General features: G+C 41.0%; 1 protein-coding gene across 9 annotated transcripts in view; it reads right to left on the reverse strand.

Moving 5' to 3' along the window:
* ZNF438 (zinc finger protein 438) overlaps positions 1 to 23,728 on the reverse strand; it is a 186,463-nt gene that overhangs the window by 79,798 nt on the left and 82,937 nt on the right. For 6 of the 9 annotated variants that reach the window (XR_003795774.1, XM_029236706.1, XM_029236709.1 and 3 more), the window contains one exon: positions 18,390 to 18,467. The exons of 2 other annotated variants lie outside the window; for them this stretch is intronic. The gene's annotated coding sequence lies outside the window, so the exon portion shown is untranslated. Of the gene's footprint in view, positions 1 to 9,388; positions 9,559 to 18,389; positions 18,468 to 23,728 lie in introns of those variants that run through there. One more of the 9 variants, XM_029236714.1, reaches the window with a different exon arrangement.

Here is a 23,728-nt window from a genome sequence, read left to right on the forward strand (position 1 = left end):
GGGCTAAAGATGACTCCAGTTTTTGTTTTTGTTTTCTAGATGTCCATACATTTTTCTGGATTGATTTTTATTTCTTTCATAAGCATTTTCTACTCAAGAAGTTGCTGTACTATCCTTTCTTTCTTCTGACTCTGTGAATATGAGTTGGTATCCTCTGGGCAATCAAACTGAAGAACTCAATTCGTGGCCTGAATATCCAACACCCTGGCTATAGTATCAGTAGCAAAGAGCACAGTTCACTCTCTTGCAGATAAACTTATTACAGACTTGCATTTTTCTCATCTGCTGTTGTCAACCACAGAAGTCAAGAATAGAAATACCAGAGTACAGGCAGTAGGAAACTTGGTTTAGGGACCGAACCTCTCGACAACTGGAAAAAAATATAATACTTCTCAAAAAGGAATATAGGATACTTATTTCTTACTTCAGCTCACAACCTATGTAGTTTAATTCCAAAGGGACAGGGATGTTATATTTTACTTTTCTCACCAACTCTAACATATTCAGAGATTTTCAAACTCAAGCACACAAGGTACAAGGTCTTTTACAGATCTGACTTGTTTTGCCTAGAAAAAAGCAAAGTCAATGTTATTTAGAAAGATTTTTTCTTTCTTTCTTTCTTTTTTTTTTTATAACAGCATTCATAGTGTCAGCAAAGGTCCATGCCCAAGATTCTATTCTAACTCATCATGAACTAACCTTTGGAGACTGGTATCATGAACACTTATTGTTTCATCCTTGTGTTCAATAGTCAAACCTGTATGCAAACAAGTATAATATATTTATGTGGCTGATCTTCTCAAACACCCTGTCTCAGGTCTTTCCATCGATGATGAGATTGCTGAAAAGCCAGGATTCTTTCCTAATTCTCAGAAAAGGCCTGAGAAATAGATAAGTTCTCTCGTAGAAAGTATTATCAGGACCCAGAGTCTGTCTGTCAAAGTCTATTAAGAATGATAAAAAGCTTCCAGTACTGGGATAAGGAAAATCAAAGTCTTGCCAGATCCTGTTCTGGCAGCTCCAAGTACATCTTTACCCTGCAAAGCCAGGATTAAAAAAATCTGTTCTCTATTATTGCCTCCATAAAGGCCCAAAGGAATCATTTTTGAAAATTCTTTAAGTTCAAAACTATTTGCTGGTTGACTTATACTTGAAGGGTTGTTTAAACAGATATAAAAAGCTCTAAGTTACCTATTCTTTTCTTCAAAATCTTTAAAGTATATTCCATTTTCCTGCATTGACTGAAATCTGAGGCCAACATAATTTCCCCCCTTACAAAAAAAACTCAACCTATTTACCTGGTTCCCCAAAGGAATTGTTCTTTACCTCTGAGGTCCAGCACTTTTACTAGGCACAGACACACAGTACGCCCCTTTAATATGCAGATTCTAGTTGTCTTTTATTTCAGAAAAGCTTAATCTCTAAATATTGGATTTACTTCATTAGTTTGGGTGTCTTGTTGTATCTACAATTATATATACGATGGACCTGTTCTGCCTGTCTTCTGTATCAGCGGTCTACAAATTGAGGTACATTTAGAGCTATATGAAGACTAAGAGATACGTCGGCACAGATCGTTTAAAGGCAATCAAATTCCAGATCCTCAACCTCCGTCCTTCCTATTACTGACCTCTTCCGGAATGTACCTGAGGCCAAGGTACCATGCCAGCCTCTTCTCATTCCCTCTTCCCCTCCTTCACAATCACTCTTTTCCCACTTTACAAAAGAAATGCATACCACTCACAAATCCCGGCTAGTGCACTGCCTTGGAATACAAAAACCCTCCAGGAAGCCAAACCTGTAAATCCTCCTTTAATCAAAGCACTACAGTAAGGATTTGTTCACTCCCCATCATACATATAACATACCTATTTTATTAAGAAATGGAGTATGTGGGCCCATGTTAGTAAATTACAAAATCAGATACATAGTAGAATGAAGCAGTAATGAGAGTGTTTTTACTTAAGGACCTTACCTTCCAAAACCCTTACTATTGTAAAAGGTACAACTCAACTCTGGGAGACTTTAGGGAGTGCAAAGCAAAGCAATCTTGAAGGCAGCAGCATCACTGTATCCAGGCAACACGTGGCAAGGCTCTGTGCCTCATCTATTTGTCTGTGTTAGAATTAGAATTCAGCTGTGTGATGGTTGTCATGGAAACGTACATTAACATATTTATTTGAGCTGAAAAATCAAGTCGGATTTTTACTGACAGAAGGAAGTCTGACTTGGAAGATAAGTTTAAAGTTGATGACTAAGCTTTGTCAATTAGATTAAATGGCAACCGTTTTCCCTCAATTCAGTGATGTACATTATAGCTGCAAGGTTTTGATAAAAATACGTTTCAAACGTATGTTAAGACAAAATATTCCTCTAAAAACTCATTGTATGTTAGCAAGTATGTATTAAAATTAATAATGTTTCTAAATAACACTTTCTAAGCATATTGGGTTAAACAAGGTGCCTCTAAGTAAAAGAGTAATAAATATAACAGTTATTTGATAAATCTTAGTTAAGCCTTTTTAATAAACTTTCCCAAACTGAGAAAGTGATAATAAATCCCTTTCAAAGTCAGATGGTTTCCAATTCTTTGCTTTCCACAAATGACTGAGTAATTGAGTTGTTGGTAGATAGATCGTTAAACTAATTTATCGATCGCTTTTTGATTTCTGGCACATAGCTCGGAAGGATGAGGAAAGGTAGTAACTGATGCAGTTCTGGCATACTGGAAACACTGCTATTTTAAACCCAAAGGCGTTACATCATCTTTTAAATGTCTGTCTGACTTGGCTCCCTTCTCGCATCTCTAATCCCTATGACCTCACTCTTCTTCTGTATCATCTCTTTTCCCTTCCACGCCTTCCAATTTTGCTTTCATTCCTTTGGTAGTTTTGTTTTTTTCCTTCAACTGTTCTTTCCTGGGTTCTGCTTCTAATTTTATAATTAAGCCTAATTATAATTATTCATTTATAACTGATAATTTCACCATTTCCCATTTTGCCTGTGATATGACATAGGAATCCAACAGCATGCTCTTTCATATGAGCAATCTCTTGCCCCAACTTTGATACACTGAAAAACCTACCCATCCTTTCCCCCAGTGGTTTACAATACCAGTTTTGTTATAAATCTAGGTTCCATATATAGATGGATCTGTTTCTGAATTCTCTATTCTTTCCATTGGCCAATTTGTATATCTTTATATCATACACTGGCTTAATTATTATAATTTTACATTAAGTCACAATATAGGTAGGAAAGACACTTTGTCTTCACTTTGTCTTTGTAATTCTTGGACCACTCCTCTACCATGTTAAGTTCAGAATTATAATTGTAAGCATCACCAAAATAACAACATTAAAGATGAATGCTACGACTACTAGTAGTAGTAATGTTAAAACCCCCGAAATTCGTTAGGAATTTGATTCCAGGTGCATTGAGAGAATTACTATCTTTGCAACATTAAGTTTTCCAATCCGTTAATACTGTGTTTCTCTCCATTTAATTGGACTGTAGCTAATGTCTTTCGATAAAAGTTTATAACTTTCTCAATAAAGGCTGTAGACATTATTTGTTAGGTTTATTCAAATGCTACTTACATTGTGCCTCTACTGTAAATTGTATATTTTTTAAATTGCATTTTCTACAGTAACTCCACTGTGGAGAAACCTGGCGACACCACGTGATGAAGGTTAACATCGCCAGTGATGTCATATTGATTGGATGAGACATAACCATGAGAAAACATCAGACAAACCCAAATTGAGGTCCATTCTACAAAGGATCTGACCATTACTCTTCAAAGCGTCAGGTCCCAGAAAGAAAAGATCAAGAAATTGCTACAAATTGGAGTAGACTAAAGAGATAACAGCTACCTGGGTTTGACCCTGAAACAGAAAAAGGACATCAGTAGAAACACTGGGAAAATCTGAATAAATCCACAGTTCAGTTAATATTATTGTATCAATGTTAATTTCTTAGTTTGAGAAGATATACCGCGGCTATGTAGGATGCTAATTATTTCAAAATAAAATGTTTTTTAAAAATTACATCCTCTGTTTTGTTTCTGTTTTTGCTGGTCCATAGAAATGCAATTGGCTTTTCCACAAAAACTTTGTGTCCAAAAACCTTGCTCAACTCTCTAGTTAATGCTAAGAATTTAGCTGCAGAGTGCCGGAAAATTTCTACATAGACATTTATATCATTTGCCAACAGTGACAGTTTTTTTCTTCCTTTCCATTCCTACACTTTTTTATTTTTTTTAGGGTTTTCTCCTCTATTTTACTCTGCCGGCTAGGATCTCTGATACAATATTGATTAGAAATGGTGATATCATGGATCCTTATCTTTTAAAAGTTAGGTTATATCTGCTAATAGCCAGAGATAATTTTAATTTCATCAGAATAATCTAAGGAAACTAAATTGCTTTTGCCTTGAACATTTCTATCATAGAGATAGCAATACCGTTTTAAAACTTTTTCCAATGCTAAAACGTTTATTTGAAAAGCATAAAAGAATACACAACACAGAGAAAAAGAAGTAACATGAAGACAGAAAAGAAAAGCAATATGGTATTATGTTATTAAAAGAAAATAAAAGCTGTGACATTAACCTTGTAGGCAACTAACATCTATGTTATTAAAAGAAAATAAAAGCTGTGACATTAACCTTGTAGACAACTAACATCTTCCAAACTTTGCTTTCCCGCCTCATGGTGTGGAGCTGTCACTGAGAAGTAGTGTCAAGCCAGAGTCCACATTTCCAAACCCTCCTCCCTTGCACCAGAGGTGGTCTTGTGCATAGCTGTCCCCACAAGAATGGGGCTGAATGTCAGATCTCAGGTCGAGGCTTTCCAGAAGCGGGTGAGGTAGCTCCCTGCTCCTTCCCCAGCTACTGGAGGACTCAGAGGCCCAGGTTAACGACAGTTACAGACTGACGGAGGACGCCTTCAGTGCACTGCTGGTTAGCAATAGATACACTTTAATTAGGTTGAAGCTGTTACGTTTTTTGTGGTCCACTTACTACAGCAGTTAGCTTTCCCCAGCTAACATAAAAGAAATGGTATCTTTAAGTGGGGTGCAGACCAAACAAAAAAAAATCTAGAATATATGACAACTGCTTAGCAGCCCGGCAGCAGGCAAGGGAGAGGCCGAGTAAAGGATAGAAGGACAGTCACGTCACACAGTCACAAAACTTTTAATACAAGTACTGCTTGTGAAGAGGGATCCGTGGTTAAAGAAGTCGAAAAGTGGCTGTCTCCAGGGAGCTAACTGGAAAGCGGCCTCCGTCTGGGGCAATGGAGATGCTCTATATCTTAGTCTTGGTGGCGGCCTACACAGTGTATACGACTGTCAATCTCACTGAACCGAAAGCTGTGTCTTTGCTCTATGTAAATTATACCTCAATGCTTGAAAATGCCTGAGATAGCTTCAGAACTATCTATCTAAGTGTTAACTAAGTGTCTAACTAAGCCAACAGGGAAAAAGAGATGGAAAACAATATCAGAATAACGTTATTACTTGCTGCATTTTTTGAGAATTTACAAGAAAGAAATCTGCACAGGCAAGGAGTGACAGGTCTGAGAGCAGAACTGAAAGGGAGTAGAGAATCCCAAAGTCTGGAGGCTCCCAGGGTTAGAAAATCTGACCGCTTCCGGATTTTACACAGTAAGAGAGGAGACTGAAAAAGGCTTTGAGCAAAAATGGCCTGTTAGGTTTTCTCAGGTGAACAGGGGGAAGTCAGCCTTGCTGCCGATCAGGCTGAGTCGGTGAACTTCCCAGGAAGCCTATTTCAAATGGCCATCCAAGGGCCCCCATACACTGAGAGAGGGGGGAACGGGAGACAGGAAGCAAAGGAATAAATTAAGCGTGGGGCTTCCTGGCATGCTTTTTTGGCTAGAGAGACCATACACAATTTACTGTCCAACCCGGGACAGTTTTGAGAGTGAAAGAGGGCATTATCACTTAACCTGCACGAGGGATATAAACTGAGACTGTCCCTGACAGATGGGACACGTAATCCCTCCGTCTGGCATATGGAGTCAACTACAAGGAGGGAGGTCAGAAGCCAGCTAAGTTTCTGAGGGAATAACATTGCCAGCCCCCCACCCCCCAAGCCTTGCCTCTAAGCCTCCAGCTGACTCCTAAAACAATGCTCTAACCACCAAAACTGCATGATCATAAAGTAGGAAACAAAGGTTACACAGCCTCCAAGGCGGGAATATTCCCCCAGTGTCCGTATAAGCGTGACCTTGGCGGAAGATGGGCAAAGAAGAACCTTCCAGAAGACATTCAGGTCCTAGGGAATAATGAACAATGGAGCTCCTTCTAGAGAGCAGGGCCAGAGTCTAAGCAAGGGACATCTTCTACCCCAGGCAACAGTTCTTGCAAATGCTTCTTGCCATTCCATTTTTTTGGGTCACTGTCAGTATTCCTAATTCTAAATGTTCCCTCAGCTTCAGAAAATTAAACACAAACTTGTAAGTTGCATCTTGGGCCTAATGCAATAAATTATGGACACTACACGTAACGTGATGGTGGTGAGAATAAACCCGAAGAGTCTTTTACAAAGATCACTCACTGAACTGCCTGCCAGGAGGCCATGTTTCTCCTCCAACCCTCGCTGTTAACTGTATGACCGTGGATAAATCATGATTTCTCCGGACTTCAGTTCCTTCATTTGTAAAATGAATAAGAGGATGCCTTCCAGTTTTATAATTCTAATTCAAAATTCTCGACCTCGCTAAGCCAAAAGAACTACAAAAATCCTCCACGAAATGTCATTAGCTGGAGAATCCATAAGAGACTGGGTCTGGTTTTTACAGCAAAAGCAACTCAGCACAATTCTAAAAAGTTATATTGGCAAGAAGAATCCTGGCACTTTTTCATTTCTTGACTTTTCTATATTATTTTGTTCTCATTATAGTACATTAAGAAATAAAATATAACCATTTTTAAGTGGAAAAAGACACTTGCCTTCCATTTCATTAGGCTTTCGAAACTAGTCCAAAAAGAGGAGGGAGCTGCACTGCACTTAAAATTTCAATTCTTTTTTAACGTTCACAACCTAAAATTCTGAATGTTTTAAAAACCAAAATGCTATTTGGAGAAGATTTTTAATCCAAAAATACCATAATAATACATTTTATTAGTTATATAGTCAAAAATAATATTCATCAAATCCTAAAAATATTATTTTTTCAAATAATTAAAATTTGAAAAAAGTGTTTGCTAAATTTCAACTTTTGATGCCTCTAATTTCTGGAAGAAATTAGCACTCAGGACTCTGTCTTCTACACTGATAAAAGATAAGACAAAAACTAATATTCTACACTGATACTTTGTTACTCACAATTAATATAGTTTTATACATGTATAAAAAGAAGAGCCAAACATATTTGAAAAGTAGGACCCAAACTTTGTCACTTCTAATCACAATATGTTTTGGGGAATTCCCTGGTGGTCCAGTGGTTAGGACTCAGCTCTTTCACTGCCAGCCCAGGTTCGGTCCCTGGTTGGGTAACTAAGATCCCACAAGCCATGTGGCACGGCCAAAAAAAAAAAAAAAAAAAAGATATCACAGTATGTTGGGACAAAAAAAAAATGAGAAGTATTTTGCAGGTCCTGCTACCATGTACCCTAGTATCATCAGTGAGTTTCTAAATCAGTCATATTTATTATCACTGACTATAAAACTGTGGACCAGATGTTGGACTATCACACAAAACCAAGAAGTATCAACTCCACAGTACCTTGAGAAAAGATCACTCAATTATCTGTTGAGTGAATTAGTGAATCAAAAAATACATAAAATATTTATGTATTTATGGTACAAAAAAGCACCATAAAATATCCTAAATCTCGGAAACACAAATTTTCAGGTTTACCTCAGATTATATAAAACATTTAAGTAAGTTTAAATAATGGAAAATTTGTAAGTGGAAATATTTTAATGTGCTAAGGAAGCTAGAGATATTTGACAGTAACTAACTCTCCGGTAAAAGAAGAAATGCTTTTTAGTGACAAAAATTATCCCTTAAGAGAATATTTCACAATTTATGTTTCTATATCAGTACTGATGTTGAGAGGTCCCTTGATTGTTCTTATCCAGAACACTTTGTAGATGACAATTTTTCTTCTCTGGAAACTTTACCGTTTATCTTTTCTTTCTGTTCTAGGGAAGTGTCTTGTATTATTTCTTTGATAATTCTCTCCAAATTTTCTCTTGTATAAGTGAGTGACAGAATCTTCTGGACTGTGTCTCTAATTATTTCTTCCTCAAATTTATTTTTCAATCCCTCTAAGGAACTGATTTCAGCCACCACATTTCTAATTTTTGTGAGTTACTTCTTGTTCTTTAATCTTCCTCTCCTTTAATTCTCCTTCTTAAAAAGGATTCTGCTATGCAAAATCTTCTCACATTTTCAGAGATAGTAATTACAGTTTGTTTCTTAAGTTCCCTACTGTTTTGTCCCCTCAGAGTTATTTCTGTTTGCTTTATCTCTGCTTTCATATGGGAGGTATTCCCAAATACCTGTTGATCCTTGGCTGACTCTCCCTATTTATGTGTAAGTTATTAGTAAAGCAAGACAGCGGCTCTGCCTGGGGGCTGAGCTTGTTGAAGGTCAGTTTCACGGAAGAGCAAGTGGGGAGCAAGCTGGCTTTCCCTGTGGGGAACCCCTACAGGAAGCCTCTCTGGGACCCATCAGGCTCTCTGGACAATCCTCCAGCACCTGACTGGGAACTTGGCCCCTGATGCCCTAAGAGCAGGGCGGATGTTTACTTGACCCCACCCTCCACGGCTCCCGTGTCCCTGAGCCTCGATTCTCTGAAGGGTCAACATCTCCAGAGAATAAACCTTCCACTGCCTGGGCTGGGGGGAAGGTAGTTATCTGGCTGGGGTGAGACAAGGATCCGAGTGTCCAACTGGTCCTTTCACAGACTTTCAGCGGGCGGGGTCTGTTTCTAACCGGATGCCTTAGCTCCCTCTCCAGCCTAACCTGAGACCTCCCAGGGTTCTACAGGGCAAAGCTGCTTCCTGGCGTGTTACTCTCCTCTGTGGGGCTTAGGTGTTTCACTGTCCTTGGCTAAGTCACAGGGTCATATGACTTCTTCTGTGTTTATTTGTGGACTAGGGTTACTAATGTCACCTACTTTTTATCAAAGATAGAGCCGGAATTTTTTTTTCTTATTTCCTTTGTTCTGGATGGATTTTGTAATAGGAGAAGGCAGAAAGTTCTCTATTTGCCATCTTAAAATCAGAGCTTACAGTCCCCACCACACACTACAGTTTTGGTCTGCTGAGCACACACTCCCACCACCCTTCTTTGGAGGAAGCCTCTCTGCTGCACGAGAAGACCCCAGGGGGGCTTCCAGTCCCTGGACCACACCTCTTTATTGAAGCACTGGGAAATCATGCCCTCCGCTGGGCCTCAGTGATGATTCATCACACACGGGGTCAAGGAGGGTTGATCCGCATCTTCTCTAAGGCAGGCAGCAAGGTGTTTAGCCCCACAAGTTCTCTTTCTGTTGGGACTGCTCAGCTGAGAAGATGACAGTCTCAAGCCGCTGCCGGTCATCTCACTGATCGCATGCTGTCTGGAGAATGACGAATAAAGAAACCAGCAGAGCTGAAAAAGAGTCCAGATGAGATCATCCGAGTTCCTGGCTGCAACCATGCCTGATGCCAGATGTACCTCTGGAAACCATAGTTATATAAACAATTAAGTTCCTTTGATTTTCATAAGCTGGCTTGAACCGGCTTTCTTGCATTTGCAACTGAAGGAGTCCTGATGAATTCATCATTTGATTGAAATGTTCCAAATTACTAATAATTGAATGACACAACACCACTTCTTTGCCAAAAATAGCCTAACTTCTTTTATTAAAACAAAATCACAAATAGTAAATATCATACCCATATGCCCCTTTCACCATTTAGGTAAGACACTTTGATTTTATCTGAATATTCTCATGTTTTCAGGACAGTACTACCTTGGAGAATGAGGCACATATACGTTCTGTAGTACTGCATACCCAATAGCCCTAAGCTGTAGAAGAATTTTCTTCCAGGGACTTCAGAAAGTCCTGTCATTTCTTTAAACCTTCTCTACTGGAGTTCTCAGTTTTTAATAAAATTCAAGTTGTACGGCTGTCTTACATAAACGCTATGTGGAAAAATGAAATAATATATCTCAAAATATTTGGTCCCTTTGGAAGAAAAGTAGGGTCTAAATGTAAAGAATTATTCGGCCTCAATCTCTGGCCCAGTGATGGGAAACCAGGATAATTTCAATGCAAGGGTTTATGGGAAGGAGGCAGACAGTAATAACATGCTTCCAAGGAGGCAGGCGGGGATACTTAGAAGGAATGTGTTCCTTGGATGCTCTCCCTGGACTAACCTCCCCAGTGTTATCTCCGGGCCACTGTGCTCACCAGCCCAAGAGTCAACATCTAACCCTCTAGGCCTGAAGTTCCTGCCTGGGTCTTTATCACTTTCAAGCGCATCTAGAGGCTGGGCAGGTAATCCAATACAGTGAGGAGACTAAACATTTTTAATGTATTATGATTCTTTTATTTGCAGGAAAAAGTAAATCTTATTAACATTCCAGCCTCTCTCACTCTCTTTTTTATTGGTTTAAGTTGCTTTTTTTTTTTTCATGCAGCATTTCTATCTATTATTTCTACTTTGTCCATGGCTTGCTTCATAATGCTATCTTAAATAACAGCTCTGGGCACGGAAACTCCTTGCATGCACAGAACTTGTGTATGTGAGTAAGAGTGAATAACAGTGACGATAATAATGGTTCAGTTTATTGAAACTTAGCACGTGCCATACGCTGTTCCAAGTCCTTTCCATGTATTACCTCACTTTGTCTTCACTTCAGCCCTGTGAGGCGGGTACCATCATCCTCATTTGACAGATGAGGGCACGGAGAGTCACTGAGAGGGGTAAGCGGCTGGTCCAATATTACAGAGCACGCAAGTTGTAAGTACGAATGCAGGCACCCTGTTCCAGGGACCTCTGCCCTTAAACTATTACTCTGCACTCCACCAAGAAATATGCCATCAGTTATGGGTCGAATTGTGCCCCTGCAAAATGTTACACTGAAGTCCTAAGTCCGGGTACCTGTGAACGTAACCTTATTTGGAAATAGGGTCTTCGTAGACATAACTCAGTTAAAATGAGGTTGTCCTGCATTAGGGCAGGCCCTAATACAATATGACTACTGTCCTCATGAGAAGAAAATCTGGACACAGGGAAGACAGCCAAGAGAAGATGGGGGCAGAGGCTGGAGTGATGCTGCCACAAACCAAGGAGCACGTGGGGCTACCAGAAGCTAGAAGAGGAAACACGGATCCTCCCCTGAGGCCTCTGAGGGAGCAAGACCCTGCCAACACCTTGATTTCAGATTTCTAGCCTCCAAACAATGAGAGAACAAACTTTGGTTGTTTGACGCCACCCAGTTTATGGTACATTGTTACAACAGCCCTAGGACAATAACATAGTCTTTCACTTATACTGAAATATGCTATCCTATCAACCTGTTATTTCCAATTTTAACACAAATGGCAGTATAAGCAACATGTAACTTTCCTCTTCTTTCTATTTAAAGGAAACCAACAGCCAGGGGTGGGGCTGTGAGAACTGGAAAGCACAGGCTCCCATCTCATTGAGGCAACTTCTCGTCAGCTCTAACGGACGACAGCCACCTGCAAAGGTAGGACTAAAGCTGCCACATCTGACAGTTTTCAAAAGAACCCAGAAATCTGGATTTGTACATTAAATTAATTAACAGCAAATTCAATTAGGAACTAGTTAGAATAATGCTAGTTAATAATGAATTCGTGTTTAAAAAGAACATTGTGCAAGCCAAACATGGCCCACAATTATGGACAGTCTCTGCTTTGTATGTTTACTTTGCTTCCTGTGTCTCCTTTCCCTTCCTGGAGACATCCATCCACCAGATGTAGGAAGCAAGCGCAGTACTGGCACTAGAAGTCAGGTGGGAGTCAGCACCTCAGGACTAGGGACCCCTCCTGGGACGTATGGCAGATGCAGAAGAGCCCTACGCACTTCTGGGTCCAAGACTGAACAGGTGCAGTCTTCTGGATCCACATCTGAATACTATTCTAATACTATTCTTCCATGGTCTCAGCTGGTCTTCCTAAGGCATTTGCCTTTCAGGAGAGACTTAGGGCTTTAACGGGGTAAAGGTTTGGGGTACACCTAGGACATGACCTTGGTACTTCTCAGGCTCATGGCCACTTCATTCGTAACCTTGTCCTTGTAACTTAACGAGTTCCCTACATTTCTTATCTCTTCTCTGTAGACGTGGAAGAAGTTTAAGTGGATGACAATAGCTCAGAGCTCTCTTTCAGTATTCACCATCCTGTAACCTATGAACGTTGCCCAGAAACCTGGAAACACTTTTGAAGAGCAGTTTTGTGAAAGTACTTTTACAAAATGTGACTTTATTACTCAGGCTTATAAAAAACTTCAAAAATATAAAGAATTATCCTGAGAATGTTAACATTAACTTTAGTCTATGACTAGTGAGCAGCCTTAGAACGTTCTGAGTCCTCACTGGCTACGAACATTTCAGTATCTACCAGAGTTCAGACCTGTTGGATATGGTATAGAAACTAATGATTGCTTCTGGTAAGTGAAATGAGGTACCTGGTATGTAGCCAGGACTCTCTCTGCTGCACTGAGATGTTTAATTCAGTGACGCAGTTTGGCAAACCATGGTGGTGGGGACTTACAAAACTGACAAATATTATTTGGAAAGTTTGTAGAGCAATGTTAAGAAGTGAAATACCACAAAATCTATCCAAATCATCTCATTTAATGCTTTGTGGGTTTTTGCTTGTTTTTTGCTTTCATTAAAAATCTCTCAATCTTTCAAGGGCTTTGATACCTGTAAAATCATACTGAAATTCACTAGCTTATTATTCTCACAACCATCCCAAAAGGTCAGTAGAGCAGGTTTTATCCCCATAGGATAAATGAAGAAACTGAAGCTGAGGGCATTAAATATTTTAAATTAAAATTTCATTATTCTCCAAAGAAGATATACAGATTGCCAACAAACACATGAAAGAATGCTCGATATCACGAATCATTAGAGAAATGCAAATCAAAACTACAATGAGATATCATCTCACACCAGTCAGAATGGCCATCATCAAAAAATCTAGAAACAATAAATGCTGGAGAGGGTGTGGAGAAAAGGGAACACTCTTGCACTGCTGGTGGGAATGTGAATTGGTACAGCCACTATGGAGAACAGTATGGAGGTTCCTTAAAAAAATAAAAATAGAACTACCATATGACCCAGCAATCCCACTACTGGGCATATACCCTGAGAAAACCATAATTCAAAGAGTCATGTACCAAAATGTTCATTGCAGCTCTATTTACAATAGCCCAGAGATGGAAACAACCTAAGTGTCTATCATCAGATGAATGGATAAAGAAGATGTGGCACATGTATGCAATGAAATATTACTCAGCCACAAAAAGAAACGAAATTGAGTTATTTGTAGTGAGGTGGATGGACCTAGAGTCTGTCATACAGAGTGAAGTAAGTCAGAAAGAGAAAAACAAATACCATATGCTAACACATATATATGGAATCTAAAAAAAAAAAAAAAAAAGGTCATGAAGAACCTAGGGGCAGGACAGGAATGAAGACGCAGACCTACTAGAGAATGGACTTGAGGATATGGGGAGGGGGAAGGGTAAGCTGGGACGAAGTGAGAGAGTGGCATGGACATATATACACTACCAAACGTAAAATAGATAGCTAGTGGGAAGCAGCTACACAGCACAGGGAGATCAGCTCGGTGCTTTGTGACCACCTAGAGGGGTGGGATAGGGAGGGTGGGAGGGAGACGCAAGAGGGAGGGGATATGGGGATATATGTATATGTATAACTGATCGACTTTGTTACAAAGCAGAAACTAACACACTATTGTAAAGCAATTATACTCCAATAAAGATGTTAAAAACATTTCATTAAAATGGTCACGGTTATTAGTGAGGGAGGTAAAGCTTACACCCAAACCCCCCCCCCCCCCCAATTCCAAGTTCACTGATGTTTCCCAACAAATAAAAGTCACGCAGACCTGTAGGATCAGTCTGCTTAAACAGTTAGATAGCCAGACCTGGGATCAAAATCCAGTTCTATCGCTGACTAGACTTCAGACATCAGATACATTTTTAAAACCTCTCTAAATCCCAAGTTCCTCCGCTGTAAAATGGAGTTAAGATCATAAAAGACAAGTAAAGGACATGGCACGGAGTGGGTACTCAACAAATTTTAGTTCTCCCCGCTTCCCTTTCTCCTACAGGCTCCCTCAAATCTGAGCAGACCATCCATTGTCTGGTTAAACATGTGGATGGTTAGTGAAAGCCTAAGTTGTTATAAAAAAGTTAAGTCAAGAGATCTGGAGATATTGATAACACAAGAGTAAATTAATTGCCACAGGCAAAGAAGACCAGAGCAGGAACTGCTGTCACTGTATGTACTGTTACAGAATAGCCAAGAGAGTGGTTCTTTTTTAAAAATCCATGATGTTGAATCCTTTTTTAAAGGGGACAGGTCATGTCAGAACATCACACCTTGAATTTATTCTCTGCCATCTAATAAACATGGCCCATTGTTGCCAAACATAAATTATTTAAAATACGTCAAAGAGATGGGAAACATGTCCGACTAAGGCGTGGTTTGAGACTTCTGAGTGTGGATACGCTGGCAGCCTTCACGTCTGGCGTCGGCCAGGAGTGTGAGACCCCAGGGTCAGCCGGCCGTGTCAGTGGCAAAGGAGAAGTGAAATTCTGACTGCTTTCATCTCCTCTCTGCTGCCCCCGGGTGAGGATGGGGTGTGGTGTGGTGCACAGACACCAGCAGGGGATGGGCCCGGAGGGGAGGGGAGGGGAGGAGGTGTGGGCAGGAGAGAAGCATGAACTCAGAGGAAGGGCAGCTGCTGTTGTCAGGAAGCAGGCGTGGGTCTGCTGCCAGAAAAATGAAGCGCTTATCAAATCTGTTGCTAAAAATATTAAAGCGCATAGCATAATTTAGACTATTTCTTCAAATTTCAACTAGATGCTAGAGAATTATGTGCCAGTAAGTATCGTACATGTGACTCTGGCTGTTGGCACAATCCTGCCCAGTGAGAACTGAGGTTGTCTTACTGCACACGTGGGTGGTTAGTACACGCTTTACGAGTACGCTACAGGTCGCATTCCTCATACACACAACTTCACTTATGATTATGAGTTAGACGTGGACATGAGTAGACAATGGTCTCCTTCCATTAAATGCAAACTGGCGGAAATTACTGTTTAAGTTGCCAGGTTGTAAGAGAAAACAGATCAGACTAATGAGGGTGAAGTCGTATAAGCGGTTTATAAAAGAAATCACGCCGAGGTCAAGGCTCACATCGCTGACTCCCATACATCCATGCACACGTACACATGTGACCTCTGCCTTCCCACCACCACTGCTCAAACTCAAGCTGGTTCTTATTTCTCTGCCATTCACATGCAGTTGATGAATCCTTTATCTTGGCAAACACCCATTGCTCATATGTCACCCGTCTCAGAAGCCCCTGAGGGCTTCCCACTGCTTGAGGGACAGAGGCCTGACTCCTACGTTCAGCCCCTCCTTCTAATTCAGTGGTTCTCAACCACTGGGGGAGCTTTAAAAGATAAACAGGCTTAGGTCTCATGCCCCAGCAATTCTATTTATTAGTTCCGGGGTTAAGATCCAGGGACTTGTATTTTTAAAAAGATCTATGGATGAACTCTTATTCACTGCCAAGGTGGAACCACTGGTGCCATTTTCCCACCTATTATTTCACTGACATAAACTAAACCTTCTGTTCCAGCCAGTAATGCTGTTTCGTTTGTCTGTTTGTAACTCTAGTCCTCTGTTCATGCTGTTAATCCAACCTGGAATATCATTTCCTCTCCTAGCTCTTTATTTAGACCTTCACCATTGCTCTAAGACTAAATGAAATCCCACCACTATCTTTATAACCATGGTGAATCATGCCATTCTGATCATCCTAAGAACGTTTGTTACCTCCCTGAAGTACTTTATGGCAATTAACAACATGTTGTTTGCACTGTGAATGCTTCTTTCATACTCTACTCCCTGATTCAGGCTCCTGGAGGGGAAAGGACACTTTTCATATTATCTTTGGTTCCCGTTCCCCAGTCCCCGGCATCTAGGACAGTACTAAACATAAAATAGACACTCACTTCTGTGCTCCAAGCTCATAAGATGCTGAACATGTTAAATTCTCTAAATTTTATGGAGTGCTATTCTTACAGCCTGACAGCAGAAACCGTCAGCCTCCAGGGCTGTTTACATACACGGGTGCTTTTCATGGCAAAGCATCACTACGCCCACGTAGGAATGAGAATCACTTGTCCACAAAACTGATGTCATGTCAAATACAGAGCTGATGCCTAGAAATGTGTTTTTCCTATAGAGAGAAGTATTTTCCATGCTTATATATTTAATTCCCATAAGCCCACAGGACAACTGAAAGGGAGCAGTAGCAAGGCACTCCTCATCTGTCAATACCTGACTTCACCCCCATGTGACAGGGCAGCTGAAGCCCTATTTACCATCCGAATCTACTGTGGGAGGATGAGAAGAGCAAGTGTCCCCTTGCCCTCAATTCCGAAGACATGAGAGTATCAGTGACCTATCGGTAAATGTTCCTTATGCAAATACTGAAAACCAAAAAGCTGCTGGTATGAGGGTATCCAATATGGGGGGACGGGCCATGCCAGAGCCCCAGCTCAGACCCTCCTACAGCTCAGGCTGCCCAGAAATGAGGGAATGAGGGAATGAGAGATGTGTTTCCATATCCAGAGTTAGAGGTTCTCTACAAAACAATGTGATACACGGAGGCTGCACTGGTACTTCTGGGTTAACTAGTCTTGGGAGGGCTGGCTGAGAAACCTAACCACTATTTATAACATTGTTTTTGTGGAAAAATGCTTTCTGCATTCCAAACAACAGAATTAGACATGAACTTTGGGACTACAGTTTATTTCTGAGGCTGGGAACTGACCGTATCTTGTTAATTACACCACGGTCAGTGTTTGCCTAGGATAAGATGGCAGTGTGGAGGTCTGCCAGGAGGGCACAACGAGGGAGAACAGTTGCCATGAATACGGACCATATGTGTCTGTAAGGATGAAAGACGGAAGGGGATGATGGGAGAAAAGTCCAGGCACATTCTCAATTTGTTATACAAATATTTACCAAGCACTATTAAAGGTTATTGCCGAATGCTGCGTAAGACAAAAATAAGTCAGACAAGAGGTTTGATTTTCTGGCCCTCACAGCCTCGGGTGGGAGATAAGACAGACATCAATACACACACTAAAGCTGCAGGGTAAAATGTGCTGAAACAGTGGTAAAAACAAAATCCTGGGCGAAGCCAGCAGAGAGGGGAAGAGCTCGTGCTTCTAGCTGGAGTGATCAGGGGAAGCTTCGTGGAGGGGTCCACACCTGAGCTGAGCCTTGAGGGGCCAGCCTGCGCCAAGATTTCAACCGGCAGAGAAACCAGAAAGGGAGGAGCAAAGGACGTCACAGAGAACACCAAGAAAACAGTCCAAGTTGAGACGCAGAGGCACAGACAAGAATGAGAAGTCAGAGAACGGGAGAGAGCTCAGCTGGCTAAGGCGGGGGGTATTTTTAGGAGCTTGGGAGAGGGCTGTGAATGCCAGGGGAAGGCATGGATTCTATCCAGTAGTGAGTGGGGAGCCATTAAAGGGTTTTAAAATTATTGGAGTGGTTCTACGTGCAGATCTGTCTGGCAACAAAAACAGGATAGAAGACAGAATGAAGACAGAAGACCATTAGGAGATAATTATAATAGTTGGGATTGGTTAAGATGACTTTTCAAAGCTACATTTTTTGAATAAATAGTTAACCATTTAAGGTTCCAGTTACTATATATCGCCCTTTAATGATCAAGAACATATTTTAAAAAACCGTACAAAGACTTAAGAAACTGAAAAACAAAACATTTGTTACAATGGAAAACCATTTTAGAACCATTAAGTTTGGCACACAGCTGGGACTTGTTGCCTAGACTTGATACAAAATAAAGGACGATTTTGAAGTGCTACTCTCAGTTTTAAAATAATACCTTGATTTTAAACATTATATTTTTAATAAGCACATGAAATTTAGTAAGTAATCATCTTTCCACTATTTTCAAAGACCAGTGATTCAATATACAAGGGGACTCTAAGATATTCTGAGCAATTCTAGCGTTGAGAAAGCCTCAAAGGTGAACTTAATTCTTTACATTTTAAATCAATATTAAGCTGATGCTGAGAGATGTGAGCAGACTTACATGAGGTGACTTGACTTAGCAAATGTCTTCTAAACGTCACATTTTCAGTGTTGGTTGAGACATGACATTCATCTTTATCTGAAAACAAATGTAATGGAAGTAATAAAATTGAAAGAACTGATAGGTAGCTCACAGAAGCCAATTAGATGATTAAACATCATAAAAGAGTTCTATTTAGTTCTATAAAACTGACATTACTTATGTATAATTTAAGAACCTAAGATAAAAATCTCAAGCTACGCTCAAAGACTTCTAAAATAGGAAGTATAACATATTCCCTGCCTATATATTTTATGTCAATCTCCTAAAACTTCTGGAAAATATATTATTAGATATTTAAGCCTGATTTACACTGAATCGTTTAAAATTTAGCTAACAATCAAGCCCCACTCAGCACTAGAGAGCAGGGAGAGGTGAAGTTGAGTAAGAGATAGTTCCTGTCCTTAGGAAACCGACAAACCACCAGAGACAGACAGATCAACTAGAAAAACCCCACATCAAGGCAAATACAATAAACGTTGCAAGTGGTCCAAAGTGCTTCGGGTTTGGGGGAGGGTTCCTTACTGCAGGGAAGACGTACAGAGGCTCTGTGTTATGGACTAAACTGTGTCTTCTAACCCCCCAAAATCATGTGTTGAAGCCCCCATCCCCCAGTACATCAGGATGTGTCTGTATTTGGAGATAAGGCCCTTTAAGATATGATTAAATTAAAATAAGGCCTTTAGGGTGGGCCCTAATCCAATCTGACTGGTGCCCCTATAGGAAGAGGAAGTTAGGACACAAAGAGACACACCAGGGGAAAGACCATGTGAGGACAAGGAAAGAAGGCGGACATCTGCAAGCTAAGGAGAGAACCCTCAGAGGAAATCAAGCCTGCGACACCTTGATCTCAGATGACTAGCTTCCAAGACTGAGCAAACAAACTGCTGTTGTTGAAGTCACCCAGTCTGTAGTATTTTGCTACATAGTCCCAGCAAAGTAACATGCTCTGTACAGGTGACATTTAAATGCAGTTTGAAAAGAGACAGGACTTTTAACAATCGGATAAAGGTAAGGTTTAGAAACAAATAACGTTCCAAGAAGAAACAAAAATTATTTTGTTTTAGGCACAGAGGCCACAATACAGAGTATGAGCTCAGAAAAGTCAGTATACTTCTATAATAAAAGCATAGTCTGGGGGTGAGGAAGAGAAAAGGGGGGGCAGGGAGTGAGGGGGAAAAGCAGGACGGAGGGAGGGAGCAGGAAACCCACAGACCAACAGACAGACGAGGACTGGAAAAGGGGCTGAATGCTACACTCAGTATATGCCGCTGTATTTTAGACATAAAAAGAGCCGCCAAGGGTTTTCAGTAGGAAACTCAGTCGAATTTGTATTCTAGAAAGATGGCTCTGGTTTTAGAGTTACTATGAGAAGATTCGAAAGGCAGTGAGACCTATTTTGTTACTGTAATAGCCAAGGTAAGGGGAAACCAGGGCAACTGCAACGGATTTAAATCGTCAAAAATACACTGAAGACGTGCTTGAAAGTGAGAACGCGAATAACCACGCCATCAGTTATGCAAGACCGAGGGCTGGAAGGGTTACCAGCATTCAGTCAGACAGTCACAGACGCAGTGTCCTCGGCAGCCACAGACCTTCCCTTTCAATCACCACCTTGCGTGTGGGCATTGATCATGACTTTAAGAAATCAACCAACCCAAAGACCCAGCTCACTTCTGACCTCTTACCCTAGAGCTTGATAATCAACCTATAAAACCTATAATCAACCTATAAAAATCCTAAATTCATTTCCTAAAGCAGGCAGTCCTTCAGAATCATCTGTGTGGTCTCCCTTGTTACAGCAAGTCAATAAGACAGTTTGCTTATCTTCTAAAAGGTTTACTTATTTGAGAGGGGAGCTTTCCACAAAGTCTGCGGTCCATCAGTGAAGTTGAGGAAGAAGAGGCAAAGGAGGCAGCACCCGGTCCTGTCTTTTCAGGGCGGAAGGAGGGCTAAGAATAACTTAACAGGCGCTGGTGACCTTAGAAAGAAATTTCAGGATGGCAATAAAAGAGAACAGAAACTTCCAGTAATTGGGGGAATTAAAGAAAATGGAGAAATGGAATTAACTACTCTAAGAGGCCTGGCATAGTTTGAAAGGAAAGCTGAATCTTTAACAAGACTTGTTGTTTTCATTTTTAATGCCAGTAAAAGGAAGAGAGGTTAATAATGGAGCAAAGTCTGGTGAGAAGGTGGGAAAAGACGTCTGGTTAGAGTTCGCCATGTTAAGAGGAGAAACTGTTTTTTCTTTATGGTTAGAAATGGAAGAAAGGATGGGTGATGGATATAGATAAAAATTATTGTGTAGAAGGGCGTACAGTTGAGGGAGTTAAGATCAATAGCACGGCCATCTGCTGTGATAGAGAGGGGGGAGGGAAAGAGAGGTGGAAAGACAGTATATAACTGAAGGAATCTCTGAATTTGAGGCTTTGAAGGGAAAACACTAGCCAGAGAAGAGGAGGAAGGAAAACAGAGGGACTTTCAGCATTTGAGATCTTGAGATGATTCTGGTTGACAGCACTGATCAAGTTAAAGAATATAACTTGTTATAGTACAGTTAAAAAATAGCACTGCCTACGAAAGCCAGGTTTACATTTCTGCAGAGGAGAGGCAAGAATTCTGGGGGTAAGATCAAAATTATAAAAACTTATTCAAAATAGAGCAGGGGGTCCAGATGACATGAGGACCCAGAAGTAGGTTGGCAGTGGAACTGGGGGTTCCATCTGAACAGGGTAGATCTGACTTCTTAGAGAAAGAGGATAATAAGAGTAGGGCTCCAACCAGGTTGATAGGTGAAAAAACACCATTCTCTCTCTCCCCCTCTCCCTCTCTCCCTCCCTCTCCCTCTCCCTCTCCCTCTCCCTCTCTCTCTCTCTCTCTCTCTCTCTCTCTCTCTGCCTTATCTGTTTGATGAGAGAGAGTGAAAGACTGATCACACATGTCACCAGTCTCTCACCCTCTCTTAGAACTTGCTTGCCCAAACCTGCGTACATTCCCCTCTCATCCACATGGCAAACTCAAAAGGGCAAGTTAGGTCAGTCCAATACGAAGGGGTACGATGACTAGAGTCAGACCTAAGGATGCTTTTACCCAGTTCCCCCACAAATAAGGTTGACATTTTTATGCCAACCTGAGTTATGCCTGCTTCTCAAAGGTTCGGAAGCTGGCAGAAGGAAAATGTGATATACTTAATTGGACGCCTCAAACTCCAAAGAAAGGGATGAAAAGTAAATAAACGGAGATCAATCTGAAGGAAACTGTATGGAAGGGGAGTTGAGTCTAAATCTTGTCAGCAGCCACAGTGAACTTTTACATCAGAGACCTAAAACTGAGACCTAGTTCAGGTGAAGAATATTACTAGAGATGGGAAGATTTTGAAGCATGGATTCAATGCCTTTTTTGTTTTTGGCTGTGTTGGGTCTTCGTTGCTGCACGTGGGCTTTCTGTAGTTGCGGCGAGCAGGGGCTACTCTTCGTTACAGTGCGCAGGCTTCTCATTGCAGTGGCTTCTCTTGTTGTGGAGCACGGGCTGTAGGCGTGCAGGTTTCAGTAGTTGTGGCACGTGGGCTCAGTAGTTGTGGCTCGCGGGCTCTAGAGCGCAGGCTTCGTATCTGTGGCACACAGGCTTAGTTGCTCCACAGCATGTGGGATCTTCCCGGACCAGGGATTGAACCTGTGTCCCCTGCATAGGCAGGTGGATTCTTAACCACTGTGCCACCAGGGAAGTCCCAGATTCGATGCCTTTAAAAGGTATAATACTATTCACAATTTTTACTTTTTTGAGTGTCAGTTTGGTAAGGAATTTGTCCATTTCATACAAGTTGTCAAATGTACTGACATAAAGTTGTTCATAGTATTTTCTTATCCTTTAATATTTCTGGAATCTCTAGTAATGTTTCCTTTTTATACCATATTGTTAATTTGAGCTCTTTATTTTAAGTAGGAGTTTATCAATTTTATTAATATTTTCAAAGAAACACCTTTGACTTTTCTTTGTCTTTTTTTCTGTTAGTTATTTCCAGTTTACACGGGCCTCTCACTGTCGTGGCCTCTCCCGTTGCGGAGCACAGGCTCCGGACGCGCAGGCTCAGAGGTCATGGCTCACGAGCCCGGCCGCTCCGCAGCATGTGGGATCTTCGCGGACCGGGGCACGAACCCGTGTCCTCTGCATCGGCAGGCGGACTCTCAACCACTGCGCCACCAGGGAAGCCCTAATGTTACCTTTTAAACAAATGCATTTAAAGCTGTACAATTCTCCCCAGGCACTACTTTGTGTCTCACATGTTCTGATACTGATTCTGTTCTCTCTCTCTCTCTCTCTCTCTCTCTCTCTCTATATATATATATATATATTTTTTTTTTTTTTTTTTTTCTTTCCTTTGCAGTACGCGGGCCTCTCACTGTTGTGGCCTCTCCCGTTGCGGAGCACAGGCTCCGGACGCGCAGGCTCAGCGGTCATGGCTCACGGGCGCAGCCGCTCCGCGGCATGTGGGATCTTCCCGGACCAGGGCACGAACCCGTGTCCCCTGCATCGGCAGGTGGGCTCTCAACCACTACGCCACCAGGGAAGCCCTCAATATATTTTCTGATTGTGGTTGTGAGTACTTCTTTGACCTACGGATTATTTAAAAGTGTGCTGCTTCTTTTCCATGCAAATTGAGAAAATTTTAATCTTTCTGTTATATATTTCTAGTTTAATTCCACCATGGAACATATACTTTATGATATCAATCCTTTGAAATCTGTTGAGATTGGCTTTTTGGCTTAGCACACGTTCTATTCTGGTAAAGGTTCCATGCATGCTTGAAAAAAATGTGCATTCTGCAGTTGTTGGAAATAATGTTCTATAAATAGCAAATAATGTTCTATAAATAGGTCAAATTAATCACATTGTTTAAATATTCTATCACCTTACTGATTGTTAAAAATCTGCTTGCTGGACATATATTAAGTTAACCTTAAATAACAAAATAATACCTGCATTCCAATATACATTAGGTGCAGACAAATACTGTTTGATTCCGCTTATATGAGGCACCTAGAATAGCCAAATTCATAGAGTCAGAAAGTACATTGGTAGATGCCAGGAGCCTGGGGGTGGGGGGAAGGAAATAGGGAGTTAGTGTTTAAAGGGGACAGAGTTTCAGTTTAGGAAGGTGGAAAATTCGGGAGATGGATGATGGTGAGAGCTGCACAGCAAAGTGAGTGCACTTAGTGCCACTGAACTGGACAGTTAAATATGGTTTAAATAGTATGCTTTACATTATGTGACTTTTACCACAATAAAAAAATTTTTTTTTA

The sequence above is a fragment of the Monodon monoceros genome, unplaced genomic scaffold, assembly GCF_005190385.1.
Source record: "Monodon monoceros isolate NGI ecotype Baffin Bay Population unplaced genomic scaffold, NGI_Narwhal_1 Super_Scaffold_21, whole genome shotgun sequence".
Taxonomy (NCBI): Eukaryota; Metazoa; Chordata; class Mammalia; order Artiodactyla; family Monodontidae; genus Monodon; species Monodon monoceros.